Here is a 17,701-nt window from a genome sequence, read left to right on the forward strand (position 1 = left end):
ATATTTTTTTTTTAATATGAGGACAAATGTTCAATTTGTGGCCCTTGAATTTCTTATAAGAACTCTTGGCCATTAACTGGATACCCTCCAGTCCAAAATGGACGGGAGAGGATCCTTTTTCGGAAAAAAAACGCATCAGTGGTTCATTTCCTGATTTTTTTTTTCTTTTTTGTTTTAGTGAACCGACTGGATGACTTCTCAAGAATAAAAACTACTTGATCAATTTTTATTTTATTTTTCGGATTAAACGAAAGACTTGATGACTTTTCTTTTTCTTTTTCTTTTTGATATCTTGGACCCTTAGAATCATCTAACAGCTAGATTAAGAAAATGAGAAAGTCATGGGGGATTCGGATCCCTTTTTTAATGTTTAGAAGATAGTTATCAGGTGTTTAGATTTTAGTTTCTTAAAATGTACTAGATGAGGTGTTAGCATTTGAATGGAAGGCAAAAAAACATAAGCCAAGACCATATAGAAGCACCTCCCGTATAGAAAAATATGACTTTTTATTTTTGAAAAATAATTGTTTTTATTGTTATTTAAGTGTAGTCTTTTCACATTTGACTGGAATTATTAGAAACTCATCTAGATGCAAAAGCTGCCCAACAAATCTTCACAAAAGTCAAAAAAAAAAAAAAAAAAAAGTACAGTGGGCTCGGAATAGGAGCAAGGAAAATATTTAGAGAAATTGCACTTAATCTGCGTAATTTCTACAAAGCTGACTTGTTTTGTGGTGATGTAATTGGACGGATTCAAATAAGTGTACCATCACTGGACGTTACGTTTCCATGTGCCCCGTTGATGGCTAACGTGATATATCCATCCAAAGAAAAGGGATCTGACCAAATTTCACTTTTCGAAGGGATTAAAGGCGACATTGTTGACTTTCACCGGATGGTAGGCAAGCTAGTTAAAACCTACATTGAACTTGAGAATCTTTGCCCTGACCTGAAGTTTTTTTTCTCTAAAATATTTATTTAAGGCATAGAAAAATAGACATGAATTACTTGACATAGGTTGTTATCAAGAGCTCAAAGAGACAATAGTTATAAGATCTCAAGAGACAAAAGTTACAAGATATCAAGTGACAAGAGTTACAAGATCTCACGTGACAATAGTTACAAGATCTCAAGTATCAAGAGTTACAATTATTGTTTTTAATATAAAAGTTAAAAAAAAAACATGTAACATCCATACCATTTCTCTATAAATAGAGTCTTGTATACAATCAAATAATTTAGTATCAAGGAAAGATGTAGCTAAGAAAAAGATTTAATGTGTGGACGTAGTTCATAGGCCAAACAACCTTAATTCTCTAGTCTATCTTCCTTGTTCTCATTTCTCCCTTTTAAATTTTAAGTTCTAATATGCTCCATTTTGGGAAATATTGGTATTTTTCCAAACAAATGAGAAAAATTTGAACCTTTAAAACTCTTTAAAAAAAAAAAAAAAAAAAAAAAAAAAAAACTCACCTCACATCACTCAGTAAGCAAACATTTTGCAAAGCCTTTACCTGCCATGGCGACTACAACAAATTCCAAATAGACCAACCTTTAGATTCGGCTGTCTAGGACGAGAAAACTATCGAAAATATACCTATAACAGAGGAGGTTGATGAGATTCAAGAATTGCAAAGTCCACCACCGAGAGATTCCAGTACTCTAGCACAACATCTCATGCTGGGAAAAAATTATGTAAGTTTTACTTTTGAGTATTACTTCAATACGGTTGTGCTTGTTTTATGCCCATCATTCAGAAGCTGATACATCAGCTTATAACACAATAAGAAAGAAAAACAACCACACCTGATTATATCAACTTTTATTATTATTTTTTTAAAAAAGTAAATTTAGAGGCCAGTCAGGATGGCCGACAAGCCACCCCTGAAGGAGGTGGGGGCAGCTCGCGGCCACCTCTGCCCTTTTGGGGTGGCCCGCAAGGGCAGATGGAGGGGTCAAATGCTCCCCCTCAACTCTAAAAATTTATCTTAACCCTGGTAGAAAATCTCACATATGCCATAAATGTCCACCATCAACCATTCATAAGGGGCAAACCAACTCTTTAGAAATCAGAGACAAATTGCAAACAACTCACATGGCGCCAGAAACATTTTTTTTTTTTTTTCACAGTTTCAGGCTTCTTGGTTTTTAGGTTAGACAAAGTGTTGAAGACGATGACAGCCTGCCTAGATTTTATGTCTTCAAAACACCACCCCTATGCCTTTTATTATTTTTATTTTCAAATTTTATTAAACTTTAAATAATAATTTATTATTTTGTTAATATAAGGACAAATGTTCAATTTGTGGCCCTTGGATTTCTTATAAGAACTCTTGGCCATTAACTGAATACCCTCCAGTCCAAAATGGACACGAGAGGATCCTTTTCCAGCAAAAAAGCGCATCAGTGGTTCATTTCCTGATTTTTTTTTTCTTTTTTGTTTTAGTGAACCAACTGGATGACTTTTCAAGAATAAAAACTACTTGATCATTTTTTTTTTTTTTGGATTAAACGAACGACTTGATGACTTTTTTTTTTTTTTCTTTTTCTTTTTGATATCTTGGACCGTTAGAATCATCTAATAGCTAGATTAAGAAAATGAGAAAGTCATGGGGGATTCGGATCCCTTTTTTAAAGTTTAGAAGATAGTTATCAGGTGTTTAGATTTTAGTTTCTTAAAATGCACTAGATGAGGTGTTAGCATTTGAATGGAAGGCAGAAAACATAAGCCAAGACCATATAGAAGCACCTCCCGTATTGAAAAATATGGCTTTTTATTTTTGAAAAATAATTGTTTTTATTGTTATTTAAGTGTAGTCTTTTCACATTTGGTTGGAATTATTAAAAACTCATCCAGATGCAAAAGCTGCCCAACAAATCTTCACAAAAGACCAAAAAAAAAAAAAAAAGTACAGTGGGCTCGGAATAGGAGCAAGGAAAATATTTAGAGAAATTGCAATTAATCTACGTAATTTCAACAAAGCTGACTTGTTTTGTGGTGATGTAATTGGACGAATTCAAATAAGTGTACCATCACTGGACGTTACGTTTCCATGTGCCCCATTGATGGCTAACGTGATATATTCATCCAAAGAAAAGGGATCCAACCAAATTTCACTTTTCGAAGGGATTAAATGCAACATTGTTGACTTTCACTGGATGGTAGGCATGCTAGTTAAAACCTACATTGAACCTGAGAATCTTTGCCCTGACCTGAAGTTTTTTTTCTCTAAAATATTTATTGAAGGCGTAGAAAAATAGACATGAACTGCTTGAAATAGGTTGTTATCAACTTTTTCACCCTGCTTTTTATAATGGAAAGGACTGTGTAGATTTTATTACTTTGGCAAATGAGTATAGGGACAAAATGACATGGAAGTTCGACAAGAAGCTGCAGGTAAAGGATGAAAAATATGGACTCAAGTCTTGGAGGGACACTGTCACCAACCATCATCTTTATAAACCTCTAACCAAGGTATTTAAAACTTTTACAGAAAAGACCTAATATGCCGCCCTTCTCCGTTTTATGAGGAATGTTCATATCCACTTCAATGAACATGACCAGGCATGTATTTTTAATTTTGTAGAAATAATTTAATTGATTACCCACTTATATTAATACTTTTTTTTTCTTTGTTCTTTAAAAACAGTGGGCTTTTCATAGTCGATTTGACTTGAAACTCGACAAATTATTCCCAGGAGCATGTTCTAAGATTTTAGACGGAATTATCCGATACTTGCATGTAATGACAGTGGTAGAAGGCTATGAACGTGGCTATGAACATTATCTTAAAGATTACTTCGAGACGCTACCAAATGGAATTGAATCGAGGAAGTTCTGGTTAGTTTCCCATAATTTATTTTAGTAAGTCATTTTTGACGGGTTGAATCTATTTTCACGAGTTAGAGTTAGATAATATTTATGGTATATATTTGATAATCGTAATCCTAATTTGTTACCGGAATCCTCAAGAGGTTGTTGTTTTAGCAATGGGCAGGGGTAGCAATGTTGGTAAAAGTTCAGGGGATTTGTCCAATAATGCTAGCGTTTCTACTGGCAGCTGATCTGCATGCTAGTTAAAACCTACATTGAACCTAAGATTCTTTGCCCTGACCTGAAGTTTTTTTTCTCTAAAATATTTATTGAAGGCATAGAAAAATAGCCATGAACTGCTTGAAATAGGTTGCTATCAACTTTTTCACCCCACTTTTTATAATGGAAAGGACCGTGTAGGTTTTATTACTTTGGCAAATAAGTATAGGGACAAAATGACATGGAAGTTCGACGAGAAGCTGCAACTAAAGGATGAAAAATATGGACTCATGTCTTGGCGGGACACTGTCACCGACCCTCATCTTTATAAACATCTGACCAAGGTATTTAAAACTTTTACGGAAAAGACCCAATATGCCGCCCTTCTCCATTTTATGAGGAATGTTCATGAGCACTTCAATGAACATGACTAGATATGTATTTTTAATTTTGTAGAAATAATTTAATTGCCTACCCACTTATATTAATGCATTTTTTTTCTTTGTTATTTAAAAACAGTGGGCTTTTCATAGTCAATTTGACTTGAAACTCAACAAATTGTTTCCAGGAGCTTGTTGTAAGATTTTAGACGGAATTATCCGATACTTGCGTGTAATGACAGTGGTAGAAGCCTATGAACATTATTTTATAGATTACTTCAAGACGCTACCAAATGGATTTGAATCGAGGAAGTTCTTGTTAGTTTCCCATAATTTATTTTACTAAGTCAATTTTGACGGGTTGAATCTATTTTCATGAGTTAGAGTTAGATAATATTTATGGTATATATTTGATAATAATAATCTTAATTTGTTACAAGAATCCTCATAAGGTTGCTGTTTTAGCAAGGGGCAGGGGTAGCAGTGTTGGTAAAAGTTCAGGGGGTTCGTCCAGTAATGCTGATAGGCATGCTAGTTAAAACCTACATTGAACCTAAAAATCTTTGCCCTGACTTGAAGTTTTTTTTCTCTAAAATATTTATTGAAGGCATAGAAAAATAAGCATGAACTGCTTTAAATAGGTTGTTATCAACTTTTTCACCCCGCTTTTTATAATGGAAAGGACTGTGTAGGTTTTATTACTTTGGCAAATGAGTATAGGGACAAAATGACATGGAAGTTCAACGAGAACCTGCAGCTAAAGGATGAAAAATATGGACTCAAGTCTTGCTGGGACACTGTCACCAATCCTCATCTTTTTAAACCTCTAACCAAGGTATTTAAAACTTTTACGGAAAAGACCCAATATGCCACCCTTCTCCGTTTTATGAGGAATGTTCATGTCCATTTCAATGAACATGACCAGGCATGTATTTTTAATTTTGTAGAAATAATATAATTGGCAACTCACTTATATTAATGCATTTTTTCTTTCTTTCTTATTAACAAATAGTGGGCTTTTCATAGTCAATTTGACTTGAAACTCAACAAATTGTTCCCAGGAGCTTGTTGTAAGATTTTCGACGGAATTATCCGATACTTGCGTGTAATGACAGTGGTAGAAGCCTATGAATGTGGCTATGAACTTTATTTTATAGATTACTTCAAGACGCTACCAAATGGATTTGAATCGAGGAAGTTCTTGTTAGTTTCCCATAATTTATTTTAGTAAGTCATTTTTGACGGGTTGAATCTATTTTCATGAGTTAAAGTTAGATAATATTTATGGTATATATTTGATAATAGTAATCTTAATTTGTTACAAGAATCCTCATGAGGTTGTTTTAGCAAGGGGCAGGGGTAGCAGTGTTGGTAAAAGTTCAGGGGGTTCGTCCAGTAATGCTGATAAGCATGCTAGTTAAAACCTACATTGAACCTAAAAATCTTTGCCCTGACTTGAAGTTTTTTTTCTCTAAAATATTTATTGAAGGCATAGAAAAATAAGCATGAACTACTCTAAATAGGTTGTTATCAACTTTTTTACCCCGCTTTTTATAATGGAAAGGACCGTGTAGGTTTTATTACTTTGGCAAATGAGTATAGGGACAAAATGACATGGAAGTTCGACGAGAACCTGCTGCTAAAGGATGAAAAATATGGATTCAAGTCTTGGCGGGACACTGTCACCGACCCTCATCTTTATAAACCTCTGACCAAGGTATTTAAAACTTTTACGGAAAAGACCCAATATGCCGCCCTTTTCCGTTTTATGAGGAATGTTCATGTCCACTTCAATGAACATGACCAGGCATGTGTTTTTAATTTTGTAGAAATAATTTAATTGACTACCCACTTATATTAATGCATTTTTTTTTTCTTTGTTATTTAAAAACCGTGGGCTTTTCATATTCAATTTGACTTGAAACTCGACAAATTGTTCCCAGGAGCATGTTCTAAGATTTTAGACGGAATTATCCGATACTTATGTGTAATGACAGTGGTAGAAGGCTATGAACATTATTTTATAGATTACTTCGAGACGCTACCAAATGGATTTGAATCAAGGAAGTTCTTGTTAGTTTCCCATAATTTATTTTAGTAAGTCATTTTTTACGTTGTATTATCTGACGGGTTGAATCTATTTTCATGAGTTAGAGTTAGATAATATTTATGGTATATATTTGATAATTGTAATCTTAATTTGTTACAGGAATCCTCATGAGGTTGTTGTTTTAGCACGGGGCAAGGGTAGCAGTGTTGGTAAAAGTTCAGGGAGTTCGTCAAATAATGCTGGCGTTTCTAGTGGCAGAGCTGGTGATAGTCCGAGAGTTCGCCTAGAAATGCTGGCGTTTCTCATGGCAAAGCTGGTCATGGTAGAGCTCGTCGTGATAGTCGGGAGGGTTCCCCTAGTAATGCTGGCATTTCTGGTAGCAGATTTAGTCGTGGTAGAGCCGGCCGGTCAGGGTAGTGACGGTATGATGTGATTATTTAATTGGTGAAGGTATGATGTGATTTTGCTGATTTTTATTTCATTTTGGTGAATTTTAACAGTGTTTGTGTATCCCTGAGGGAATATTGGATGTAAGACATGAATCAAAATATGTTTCTATTTTAGGTGTCGGGGACAAAAGGTATCATTGGGCAATTCTTTTATGTGTTCGGTTCTTGGGCTCTCTTTAATTGTAATGGAGAAACTGGACAACATGTGTGGGCTTTCTAAGCCCAATAGTGTGTGTTTGTGTTCCTTAAACAAATGATACAAAAATTTATGTACAAACCTTTCTTTTTTAAAAAACTTGTTTTTAACTCAATTTACTCAAAATTGACATATTTTTCTAAAAAGTGCATGTAAAAGTTATTATTTTTTATTTTTTCTTATCCATCTTCTTTGATTTTGAGGACTTGCTTCTTCTCAAACAAGCCATAAAAATTGGATTAAAAGTTCCTAAGAGATAGTTCAATCGGCTGGGACCATGCCTAATGAAGCGAAAATTACTAGTTTGAATCACCATCACTCCTCTTGTGTGGACATGTCCCAAAAAAAAAAGAAAAAAAAATTGGATTAAAAAAAACAAAATTCATAATAAAGTACGCAGATGTCCTATATGCCATTCCATTCCTTATGTTTAGGAAAAATTTCAAAAAAACCATAAAACTTACGCACACTAGTTTCCCTACATTTAACCAACTTTTAATGGTTGCTACATTGTTTCCCAATGTGTAGGAAATCAAAAGTAGTTCTCTATATATTATTTTAATATAAACATTTATTTTTCTTATCTCTTCTTTTATATTTTTGTCTTTAATTGACGATTGTGTTGGAATATTGTGAAAAAAAAAAAAAAAAAAAGGTGAGAATAGGTAAGAAACTTGTATTTTATAAATATATATATATATATATATATATATATATATATTTTAATTGTATAAAAAAATGTAAGGAAAGTTATCGTGAAGTATATTTTCATATAGAAGCAAAAAAGTAATTTTTTTCTTTATACTAAGGGAAAATCAAACAGAAGCTTGCTGGTGCTCTATTATGAAATATATTTTTATATGAAAGCAAACAATAGTTTTGTTTTCTAGTGCTCTAACACATGTCAGTTCTCACCTTTATACTACGTCAAAAGATATAAATCCAAAATCCTTATCAAACAAGAAATGTGATGAGCACCTACTTTATCAAAACCTTGATGAGGGTTCCGTTTGGCAGCTGCGAAAAGGCCAGAAAACAAAAAATGAAACCTCCATGCAACTCAGCCCAAATACAGCTATCCCTCCCAGCTGTACGCACAACCAAAACAACAGCAACACAGTATACACAGACCGTAATTCATAATTCCTATTTCCTACCCGCTATTCCATCCCTCACTTCAACTCTCCACATCACCAAACAGAATCGGTAGGGTCTGTCTATCAAACTTATGAATGAAAACGACAACATCTTTGGACTATTCCAACATCAATGGCTATGTTTGGCAAAGGAGTGGACTTGAGGAAGTGGACTGGAATTGTAGATTTGATTGATGTGAGAATAAAAATAAGAATGTTTTGTATAAAAAAATGAGAAATTTTGTTTTATAGTGATTTTTTAATTTGAATAGTAATAAAAAGTGATTAATGTGATATAAAAGATAAGAATATTGGGATTAATTTTGAAAAGAACTTCTTGAAATTTTGGGTTCGGTCCGGTCTATTTCCAATCCGGTCCTTTGGCAAACGGTGCCAATACAAACCCTAGATTTCCACCAACTCTACCGACTTTTGCAATTCCCCAATTCTCTCTCTCTCTCTCTCTCTCTCTCTCTATATATATATATAGAGAGAGATATTCAATTCTTATCTACACCTCCATTCTGAACAAACCCTAAAATCCCATCTCCACTACATCTACACTCAACTGACCTCATCACAATCACCATGGCGATGGCAGGCCGTTCGAGGTCATGTCTGACTCATATTTCACTTTATGAATCATCAGCTTTTGATCCATCGCCTTTTATTTGTAACCGTCACCTTCACCTTCGGAATACACCGGCCTTCTCGTCCTTATTACGACCTAGTTTTCTTTAAGTCTTTATGCCGCAATGAGAATGAGGAGGATATTACTAAATGGTACAAGATTAAAGTTTGTGCCGAAAGTTGTGCGAAGGTCGAGAATGAGATAGAGTTCCATCCGTTGTGGAGAGGACAACTTCCACTAAACGCAAGCTATGCAGCATTAGGCTGTGATCTATACTGTTTTGGTGGCGAACGTCCTTCTGCTTCTTTTGTGACTTCATCGGAGGTTTATAAATTAGTCTCTAACTTTCCTATTTCTGATGAGAGCTGGATTCAGATGCCTTCTATGAAAGTTCCAAGAGTCCGTGCTCGCATTTTGGTACTTGATGGTAAGATATATGTTGTTGGCGGTCATAGATTTTTCCTACCAAGACGGGATGAAAAACAGCATATTGGCGTTTCGGTTAGAAAATTGGAAGCTCAAGCCTCGGTTGTTGAGGTCTTTGATCCCACCACTGGAGAGTGGAAGGTCTTGCCTCCTCTTCCCATTCCCATTCCCTTTGAAGCAAAGTATATACTTGTGCAGCTCTTGAGAATCCAAACAGGATTCTCATAATTGCTTCCCTTTCAAGCACTAGTGGAGCTTTAGTCTTCTGTCAATATTACGTGCAGCAAGTTTGTTGGAAAATGTTTAACAAGAAAGACATTGATTGTCCTCTTGGAAAAAAGCCTCTAACGGCTGCCAACATTAAGTATTGGCTAACCATTGATTCTATTCTTGGAAAAAAGGCTATAACGGCTGGCAACACTCTGTATTGACTAACAGGCGACTCAAAGTTGGTTGCCTACGATGTAGTCCAGGACGTGTGGCTTTCAGGGCAACTCAAAGGTGTGGGAATCTCATTTCTTGAATACGACGAGCCCCATCCAACTCAAAGGTGTAGTCTAATCCATTTAGAGGGCGAGAGGTTCGCCATGCATGGTGCAATGCGAATCTTATACTGATGTTGAGGTTGAGTGTGTCATAATTGATGTCTATCGGCGGCAGTCTTGTAACAGGCGTTTTGGATTGGGAATTTCACTGGTGTCCCTCCATAAATGTAAGACGGAGAAAAATTCTTTCGTATCGGATTGCTTTGTACTGTAAGTCTTTTCTTTCGCATGATTTACCTCTAGTAGGACATGTGGTGCTGCCATCTTTTTGTTTTTTTCCTCTTAACCATGCTCTAACCATGCACTAGGGGGATCTTATTTGACGTGCACATAAGAATGACACTGTTGTTAGTCTTTTGTGTAAGTGCTAATTAATGTGTGTTAAACTTGCAGGGGTAAGTAGATTTCGTGGATAAGTTAAGCAAGAAGGAAGGTATTCCCTATTCTATATATGCTCTTATGCAAGCACTTTATATTATGACATTGTCCTATGCTCTTAAAGGAATATGTTTTCTTTTGATGAGGACCCTAAAATCATTAATACTTTTGTTAATATTGATTCAAACTTATTGAGGCACCCATAATTTGATGAGGACCCTGAAATCTTGTATGCACAAAAATATTGATACTTTTGTGATGAATATTTATTTAAACTTACTTATTGATCATCAAAATAAGCATGTTTGCAAAGGATTTTCTTAATAACATATGTTTAAAAAAAATAATGGGGGAAAGGCGATAGTTAAAATATAATCGAAAACATTGATTCATGGTTTTTGAATGGGATGAGAAATATTATTTATTTATTTACAATATTTTCCTATTGAATTTTATAAACGTCCTTAGCTATTTCTATTTTTTTTGTTTGTCTATGACATTTTCTTCTATTTATAAGGAGAAAGTTTCTAAAATTAGAGACTTTAGTTAGAGGAAGGACTATAGATCTCAATTTTATTAATCAAGAGATAGACCGAAACCTTTGTCAAGAAAGCATAGCATGTAGTCAGACACTATGTGGAATTTTGGAGGTTTATGTAGCCTTGCAGAAAGTGTGCTTGTCTAGGTGTGATTGCTTTCGCAAAGCACTTGTCACTCATAAACTCTTAAACATATCATTCTTTCCCTAGTTGCCGCATTATGGCATTACAAGTTTGAAAGTGTTGCACCCAAGAGACCTACTAGCTTCAATGCGAACAAGCTTGATTTGTAAATTTTGCAGAAATGTTCGTGGACATAAAATTTAGTTCTCTGCCAGATCCGTAGAATCTACAAGAAATGTGTGTGGACATAAAATTTATACATCAACAAGATCTTAAGAGTGTGCAAGATACTAAGAGACTACCATTTACCAAAAATGTTAGCCGATGACCCTTTTGAATGTAGTTCTTGAGCATGATGTAATTCTAGTAGGACCTGTGTTGCTGCCATCAAAATTTTTTTTTTCCCTTAACCATTTTCGATGTGCTCATAAGAATGTTACTGCAGTTAGTCTTTTGTGTAAGTGCTAATGAGTGTTAAACTTGCAGGGGTAGTTGATTTTGAGGAGAAGTCGAGCAAGGAGGATGGTATTCCCCATTCCATGTTCAAGACACATATGGCAAACTATAGGAACCAAAAATCTTTTGAGAAGATCACGCTTTGTGAAAGAAACTACACAACATTTATGCGGCTCATCTAACAATGCTCATACCCATGAAGGCAATAAATCCATGGAAATTTAGGCTCACATACACAACAATAACACAAACTAAAGGGGTAAGTGACCTCAAGATCTCACATTCAAGTTTGCATCATTGTGCTAATATTTGCTAGTTGTTAGTATTTGATAACCTTTTCAGTGGCAGAGTAAAATTCCGAGACTATTTCCATAGCAATTATTATTGGCAAAAAACCATGTTGACTTATCACAATGACCCGTATCCCATTACTGCAACACTGATCTTTTCACTCAGGGTATACATGTTTAATAAATGTACAAAAATGGCTTATACACGCATGCACATGAGGCAAACTAAGAGTACTGTAGATTCACGAAGGAGAGGGTTCGGCTTCATCATGGAGAGCACAGCAAACAGTTGCTTTATGATGTCCCTGATACACCTTGATTTCTTCACCAGTTGACATATTCCAAAGTCTCGCTATTGTGTCCGTGCAGAAAGGATGGAGGTGCCAAAATTAATTGGAGTTATAATAATGAATATAATCTAGGAAGAGCTGCTTCTTGTATTACTCTAGAAAATGTATATGAGAGAGTTGTGTGCCAAATCAAATGGTTTGAAAGAAGATTTGTTTAATAGATCCTAGCCTAAATCCTAAATAGTAAGTAGTAGACCCAAGCTGCTTTGAAAGAGAAATTATCAAGGGTCAAGTACTCAAAATTAAGAGATTGTAATAAAAAAAATACCTGTTATAAGATAGGCACCATCTACTGAGAACACACAGTCCCATACCCAGCATTGATGTCCTGGAAAGTACATGGAGAAGTAAAATCAATATCAACATTGGCTCAATAGTAACTATCGGGTCTATTTTTGACAAGCAAACAAAACGGCAAGCACAATAGAAAGTTGTGACTTGATGAATACCTATTAGAGTTTTCTCTAATGTGAAGCCATCAACATTCCATATCTTGACAGTGTTATCAGAAGACGCAGTAGCTAGATATCTAGAAAATGTAATGCAAGCAGAAATTAGCTTACATCTTACAGCAGCAAGAAAGTTAGGTAGAAACAAAGCAATATGCAAGTAAGATAACATATTTGATAAAAAAAAAATAATAGGGAAATTAAGGTATTAATCTAAGGAGTTGCCTCTGTGGCTCATAGAACTTGGGTGAAAGAAGGCACTTAAGGATATATCCCTTATGTGCTTGCAGCTTATGAAGTGCTCAAAGTTTGTCATAGCCTGCAAAAAAATAATTCAATGTGGGTGGCATAAGCCAAACATGATATCAGGGTAACATAGACAACTCAACTACACTCAATTAAGCCATTTTCATCAGATTGTTAAGTGCATGAACGTGGTACCTGGGTCCCTCGCAGCAAGCGCCAAACATGTCCCGTGATTATTTGCAGCAACAACCAAGCTCCCATCCCACATTACAGTTAGCGACCGTACTGCAGTATCGACCTCTGGCACCTAGATAGACACCATAGAATAATGATATTTTTACACACCTCTTTTGTGGTGGTGGTTGGAGAGAGAGAGAAAAATGCAAAGGCATGCCAAAAGCCTAGCTTCACAGCATTTAACTGTTTCTTGAGGGAAAAAAATTTCAATGCGGTTAGCCAACTTTGAGTCATGCAGACAAACTCCCTTTGATTAGAGGACCATCTTAGTACATTAAGCTATATGATACGAGTAAAAAAGGTGAAAACATTAGGGTTGATTTCAGACACTTCATCAGAAAATCATTCTCTAAAATAAATCACCAAAATTCTACATGACCATGATCAGCTGTCCTCAATCCCAAGGCTTTAGAGTTTGCCTACAAAACAGATTACAACACATTCCTATGATTTTCGAGGCAGTTTTCAGTCAGAATTCTCTGCATATTTTCTGCAACTCTCTTGACAATAATCAAATATCTGCCTTCTTAATAACTGATTGTCCTTTCGGTATAGAATAACAAACTGATATCACTTACCCAAATAACAGTAAAATATCCAAGATAAAATAATATGACATTCTTAAATTTGCAACCCTAATCCAAGATCTACTGATAAACAAGGAAACAAAGCATACCAACTCGCAGCTGCATGAATTCGCTGTTAAATCCCACACACAAATATTCCCATTCTGGTCCCCAGATATAAGTTCAGTCTGCAAGACCACATGCATAGAATTATATTAACATGTTTTATGGATACACCAATACTGCATGTATATGGGGAAAATGAAGTACCTTCTCTATTATCCAGACTATTTTTTGATAAGTAATTTTTTGTCCCTAAGGGAAAGGAAAAGGAGGAGGGGAGATTCGAACTACTAAACTCCGTTTCATAATATGTGGTCTCTAGCCGATTAAGCTACCTTTTAGGGACCTCTATTATCTAGATTTGTCTACCAAGAGTATTATTAGAAGATGTCTTTATAATTTCCTGAACAATCCTTAAAACTATAATAAAGAAAATAGGAAAAGTGATCCTTTACATAAGATGCTAAAGAATAAATGAACTTGCATAAGGAACCCTATGAGCGTATTTCATAGCCACAAAACAAGAAGGACAAAGAAAAAGCAAAGGGTTTAAAGTAGCCACTCCAGGCACTACTTATTATGAGAACCCATGCTTTCATTACTTTTTCTCATGTCTTCTCAGCAGTTACATAGAAACTAACAGTATTTATATCAAAGTTAATATTCAATGGCTGTAAAGAAAGCAATGGTACTCAACCTGGTTTGGGTGCAGTACAATTGTGTTGACAGCTGCTCAGCCTTCATATTCCCTTTGACAACCTGGAGCCCTGCAATTCATCTAAATAACAATACATCTAAATAATATCAAAAGAGGGCATAGAAAAACAATTAACAAATAACAAATCTACAACATATTTGTCAGGGAAGAAGACATTTACCTTAAGTCCCAAATTTTTACTGTGCCATCCTCAGATCCCGAATACATCCAATTTCCATCACATTGAAACCCCACTGCCATCACATTATTAATATGTGAATCATAGCTCATCACCTGTCATGCAATCAGAAAAAATAACCCACATCAGCCCATAGACGAAAATATCTAAAGCCAATGAATAAAAAGTATTAATTAAACAAGTACGACTATTTTTTCCCCCTTTAATAAGTAGAACATTGTGGGAGAGACATACTGGCTGAGGGCTGTTTGAATTAACATCAAACAATCGAATGTGAGGATTACCAGCTGCAGCCAGGAAGCGTTTATCTGGGGTTATCTCAAGCCGATTGATATGCTGTGCAAGTCACATATGGCAAATCAGATGCAGCATTAACTATTTAGAAGTGTCAGAAAATTTTCCATACATCAAAACAAAGCATGATGGCTGAGAAACAGTAAGGAAGAAGACAATTAAGTTTTACATTTTTTATTATTAGGACCAGTGACCAGCAAAAATGCTCCATTCCAAGCTTGTACAACATGGCTTGGTTCAATTCTTTATTTATTGCACACAAAACCAATACATAAACTTTTTTGCTTTTCTTTTCAGCAGCCAAAAAGGGAGATGGGAAATACTCCCAAATACTGTTTGTCACCTTGTATAAATAATAAAGAAGGTTAAATAAAATTCATATGCAATAGGATTATGATAGTATTGATCAAAGTACAGCTTCTACACAGGAAATGAAGTGTCAAAATGTTATATACAGTTTAGCTTCAATTCAAATATAGTCGCTATTATCATAACAATACAACTAAATAGCCATATGGCTTTGGGCAACCCGGAACATAATATATCAGCTGAAGCTCCTAGCAAGATTATGCATCTGCAATACACCAAACCACTCATTTGCAACTAGTAAGCTTTCTATTTCTAGTTTTCTTTTCTAAAAAAATTATACCAACCAATTGTTCCATTGGTTTTGTACCAAAGTGTCACAACCTAAGGCATGGCACAATCAATCACTGGATGTTTGAAAGCCCAGACTAAAGTGTGACAAGAACATATCAAGGAAATTAAATTTTCTCTTTTTGCAGTCCAATTATCCAAACCAAGCCAACCCAAATCAAAGTAGGTTTTTTCTACGTTTATCAATATTATTATGGCTGGATTTGACAATTGGACCAAGGGTGTCTACATGTATGTATATTATATACAAATACAAATACAAAAAACAAATCAGGGGATCATGGATATCACTATAGTGGGTTCGATCAGTGCAACAGGAATTTAATAAAGGATGTCGATCGAGGTCTATGCTATTTCATATTTCACCATTAAGCTGCAATCCAATTACGCATCTACCAAAACAATTTGATTCTTCCCATGCTTCGGCATTTCACAACCCCATCACCATAATATGTATGCCATAAACTCAGATAAGAAACATCGTTTCAAAGCTCAAGTCAATTCTTTTAAACAAACTATACGATCAAATCAAGGAACATAGAAACAGAGGGCTTAGGGACAAACCGATTCCGGGTATTGAATAGTACGGTAGCAGCGGCCACTTTTGGCCTCCCAAAAACGAATTGTGTGATCATAGCTAGCCGTTGCAAGTATCACCGACGGTTGTGTCATATTAATCTGCTCTTAACCAACATTAACACACTACTTAGCAAAGCGCTAAGCCAATACATTAACCAAAAATAAAATCAACGAAAAAATCGTAATAAATCTCGCAAAACAGTAACAAAGAGCCAAAAAAGAAAAAAGCCTTAAGGTGAGGAAATGGAAAATGACAAAATTGAAGTGCAAAAGTTGAGAAATTTTCAGGTGCTAGAGTAAAGGGAAAAAGGGAATGAAGGTTGATATAGCTTTTAATTCCAGTGAAAATTCTGGAATCAGGGCTTTGATGGGGTTTTGTGAGCTGCAGAGAGAGGGGGGGGCATTTTTATTTATTTATTTGGTGTAGGTGTCGGGGACAAAAGTCAAAAGGGATCTTTTATGTGTTGGGTTCTTGGGCTTTCTTTAATTGTAATGGAGAAACTGGACAACATGTGTGGGCTTTCTAAGCCCAATAGTGTGTGTTTGTTTGTTCTTTTTTTTTTTGGTTGTAATAAGAAACCAAGAAACCGAAACAGGGAAAGAAAAATAACTAAAAAACAGGAGGCGGATCTTTGCTACTACAAAGGGGGAGAGAGGGGGGAGAAGGGAAATAAGTGGGAATGCGGCTCAAGTAAACTCTAGTCGCAGCCCAATAAACCACATGGTGGGCGCAGAAGTTTGCACTTCTGTGAACTTTCCGAACCTCCCAAAAGGAGGCTGCAAGGTACACAAATTTGTATCATTTGTGTTCCTTAAACAAATGATACAAAAATTTACGTACAAACCTTTCTTTTTTTTGGAAAAATTTTCTTTAACTCAATTTTAGGTGGTGTTTGGTAAATAGATTGGCCTAGACACTGTAGTTGATGTAGATTGATGTGAAAAAAAAGTAAGAATATTTTGTATAAAAAAGTGAAAAAGTGGTATGAAAAAGTGAAAAAAAATTTGTTTTGTATTGATTTTTTTATTGGAATAATAATAAAAAGTGAATGATGTAATATAAAAAGTTAAAAAGTTTTAATGTTGATATTTTTGAAAAATAGTGATGAACAGTGTCTAGCCCAACTCCAACCCCTTTACCAAACAAGGCCTTAAATTGACAAATTTTAAATATATGTAAAAATGCATCTAAAAAATGCATGCAAAAGTTTTTTTTTTTTTTTTTTTTTCTTCTTATCCATCTTCTTCTTTGATTTTGAGGACTTGCTTCTTCTTAAACAAGCCATAAAAATCAGATTAAAAAAAAAAAAAAAAGAATTAGAAATAAAGTACATCAGGCGCTCTCAGTTACCCTAACTTTAAACAAAACACACGACTCATCTCAAAACCTTTAATAAACAAATTCACAACATGAAATACTTTTCAAATATGAACTTCGGCCGACCAAAAACACGTGTCAGTTCTCGCCTTTATATTACGTCATCAGAGCATATAAATCCAAAATACTTATCAAACAAAAAGGAGATGAGCACCTACTTTATCAAAACCTTAATGAGGGTGATTAAACTAGTAGGGTATGTCTATCAAACTTATGAATGAAAATGACAACATATTTGGACTTTTCCAACATCAATATAAAACCCTAGATCCTTATAATTCTGAGCAGTACTATTTAAGGGAGATATAGATGGAGGGCCTTAAACTAAACAGATCGAGTTGTGGGAGTTGGTAG

At 35.0% G+C, this 17,701-nt stretch overlaps 1 long non-coding RNA gene and 1 pseudogene across 3 annotated transcripts; one reads left to right on the plus strand and one right to left on the minus strand.

Annotated features, from left to right (window-relative positions):
- The first annotated feature begins 8,785 nt into the window (after positions 1-8,785).
- LOC132191437 (uncharacterized) lies at positions 8,786-11,504 on the plus strand. 2 transcript variants are annotated; one of them, XR_009441285.2, is made up of 3 exons: positions 8,786-10,056; positions 10,240-10,279; positions 11,373-11,504. It is a non-coding gene; the product is annotated as an uncharacterized LOC132191437 (long non-coding RNA). The 2 variants fall into 2 exon arrangements; XR_009441284.2 differs by having other exon boundaries at positions 8,786-10,013.
- A 134-nt stretch (positions 11,505-11,638) lies between these two features.
- Positions 11,639-16,372, minus strand: LOC132191436 (target of rapamycin complex subunit LST8-like; annotated as a pseudogene). The gene is made up of 10 exons (XR_015909322.1): positions 15,955-16,372; positions 14,674-14,775; positions 14,422-14,534; positions 14,241-14,310; positions 13,591-13,668; positions 12,873-12,984; positions 12,657-12,750; positions 12,432-12,511; positions 12,251-12,310; positions 11,639-11,984 (listed from the first exon to the last, which is right to left on the minus strand). The product of XR_015909322.1 is annotated as a target of rapamycin complex subunit LST8-like (transcript).
- Between the last annotated feature and the right edge of the window lie 1,329 nt (positions 16,373-17,701).

Source organism: Corylus avellana, chromosome 10 (assembly GCF_965113065.1).
Source record: "Corylus avellana chromosome 10, dhCorAvel1.hap1.2, whole genome shotgun sequence".
NCBI classification, from domain to species: domain Eukaryota; kingdom Viridiplantae; phylum Streptophyta; class Magnoliopsida; order Fagales; family Betulaceae; genus Corylus; species Corylus avellana.